Source organism: Nanorana parkeri, unplaced genomic scaffold (assembly GCF_000935625.1).
Source record: "Nanorana parkeri isolate BGI_ZX_2015 unplaced genomic scaffold, ASM93562v1 scaffold15, whole genome shotgun sequence".
Classification (NCBI taxonomy): Eukaryota; Metazoa; Chordata; class Amphibia; order Anura; family Dicroglossidae; genus Nanorana; species Nanorana parkeri.
Window position 1 is genome coordinate 4,114,564 of NW_017306283.1, and position 2,899 is coordinate 4,117,462.

Here is a 2,899-nt window from a genome sequence, read left to right on the forward strand (position 1 = left end):
TAGACCCCTAAAAATTCATTTTGGACTAAATGAACAAAACCTAAAAAATGTTTCATTAGTTTCGTCAAGCAAAACAAATTTTTATGCTATTTTGGATTTGGCCAGTGCATGACGTCACATGACATCGGGTGACATAACACGTCTGTTGGGGGGGCACAATTTTCTCTTCTTGCCTCGGGTGCAAAAGTAGCTAGCTACGGCTCTGCTCTATGCTGTGGTGTAGAAATCCGCCTGGTTTAATGTTATGCTGTTGGGTACTTGTCGAAATATCCTGCTGGCAAGTTACCGGAAGTGACGTCATTGGAGATCTCAAAGAGTTGGCCACTTTGATAGAACACCTGCAAAAAACTACAGGAGGAGGTGGAGACAAAACCAGTCACCCTGTACAAGAAGAGAGAGCAGCAGTGACTGGTCTTTATTACAGAAGCATAGTTTTACACTAGATTATTGAACAGGTCGGGAATATATACACAAAGCACACCAAGATTAAAGTAAGGAGCTAGTCGGGAAACTTTTGTACAAACAGAGTCAGCAGCCAGCGGCCGCTGTCAGAATACAATGAAGGCAGCGGGAGATTCCACGATCAACCCTCATAAGCATTGCTGGAAGAATCTGTTATATTTTCTTCATTTAGCCCGCAGGTTGAACAGAGAAAATATTACAGTGTATGGGCAGCTTTAACCGTTCCATCAACTTTATTCTTGCTATAAATGGTCACCAAGACAAGTAGAGAGTGAATCCCCCCAGGGGAGACGTAGAAAGCACAAAAAACACGACTCTGACTCTATCCCAAAAAAAAAGGCTTGGCCATAGATAATCTTTGAAAACAATGAAAAAAAACTACAAATGCATACATGTACATTAAAACGCACAGGGGCCAATTTAATAAAGGCTTTTTCATTCTGGTATTATGGCTGTATTTAGAACTTGTGCCAAATCCATAAAAGTTCCAAAGTGAATACTAATATGTGCAACAGATTCACAAAGTTCTTATTTGGGATAGCTCCGGCGCCCCTGACGAAGTTCATAAGGTCGCAACGCACGTCGAACGGAGGCTTTGTGACAGAGAGACTGTGATTGGGGAGACATGAACTGGGACACTGGGCGCCGGAGCTATCTTCAGTATCATTTATCGCCACTGAGTTTTCTATCGTTACTATACTGGAAGTTTGATTATTTTTATGTATGTTTTTCACTTAAAAAAAAGTTTTGAGCTGGCAAGTGTACACTATGGAGCTTATTTATTTTGCACAGCATCCTTGGTTGTAAAGATGCTCTCGGCTGCACAGCATCCTTGGTTGCTATGACGCTCTCGGCTGCACAGCATCCTTGGTTGCTATGACGCTCTCGGCTGCACAGCATCCTTGGTTGCTATGATGCTCTTGGCTGCACAGCATCCTTGGTTGCTATGATGCTCTTGGCTGCACAGCATCCTTAGTTGCTATGATGCTCTTGGCTGCACAGCATCCTTGGTTTCTATGATGCTCTTGGCTGCACAGCATCCTTGGTTGCTACGATGCTCTCGGTGGCACAGCATCCTTAGTTGCTATGATGCTCTCGGCTGCACAGCATCCTTAGTTGCTATGCACAGCACCATGACAACCAATGACATTATGCAGTGCCATATCAACCAAGGACAATGTGCAGTTGACAGTTTCATAGCTACCAATGACACTGTGCAGCACGGAGGCTGAACACGTACTGAGAACAGATTGTCTGCAGTATGAACACGCCAGCCACAGTGCTGTCCCCCACCATGCCACACATTTTGTACCTGTTTCTGATGTGTACATGGATTTGTTGCAGGTACTGGCATTTGTGGTGCAGAGGAGCGACACACTTTGTGAATTCCAGAGATAATCTTAGAGATGCTTTTCATATAACTTTTACCTGGACGTCATACCAGTGCCTCCTGCGGCAAGGTGACAGTGCTAAGCCCCTGCCATGCAATGCAGCAGTGGTGGTCAACTTGCTGTGCACAGTTCCCAACATGGGACTAAAGCATGTGTGCATGTGTTTAGTGTACTTTGCATTCCAATTTGGTCTGTGTATGTTTATGTATGTGCACTCCTGCAGTTGGCCCCCAACAAGGTCTGCGCATGCCTCCTGCATCCATGGTGGGCAGCCCAACAGCCAACTTCTAAAGTGCACACAATACACTAAAAGTGCATTGCAGACCTCTTTTAAATACTAGCTACTTAGCAGTCTCTGGCCTTAATGCTTTCTGAGCCACTGTCCAAGCACTAAGCTCATAGAGTCACAGGGAAATCAGCTCTTCTGATCTGCAGACTTGTTCCAGGTAAGTGACTGAAATTATTGAAGCCTTTGGATGAACATGAGACACAGATAATTTGCATTTTAAAAGGCAAATTTCACTATGGCAACCTAAATATTTCTTTACAGTATAGGTCTCATTTAAATGTGTAATATTCAGGGCTGTCCTGTTTATCCTTGTTTGAGTCACTGGTCCAGAACCAGTATTTCAGGTCAGGTGCCTTGACTTCACTAGCTACATACTTTTCACAGTTGGTGACTTACTAGTGGATGGAGGATAAGGATGACAGATCCAGAGATTGCACCTTTAGGATGAAACTCTAGGCACACAGTTTAAGACAAAGTTCAATCACATGCAGTATGCGCGTTACTTACCAAGCAAAAGAATTTGTAATGTTGGTCAACAACACCCCCCCATGCCACTTTGAGTCCAGTCCTTCAGAAACCAGAGGAGATTATTCTGAAATACTGACCAATAAGACGGAAGTAGAGAGGTAACAAGTCACAGAGCTCAACTAGGAGGCTGAAATCCCAAACCAGGAAATCTGGCTGACCAGAATCACAAATCTCGTCAAGGAAAGTAGTACATATACACCTATTTCAATTGTGATTTGATGTTACCCCA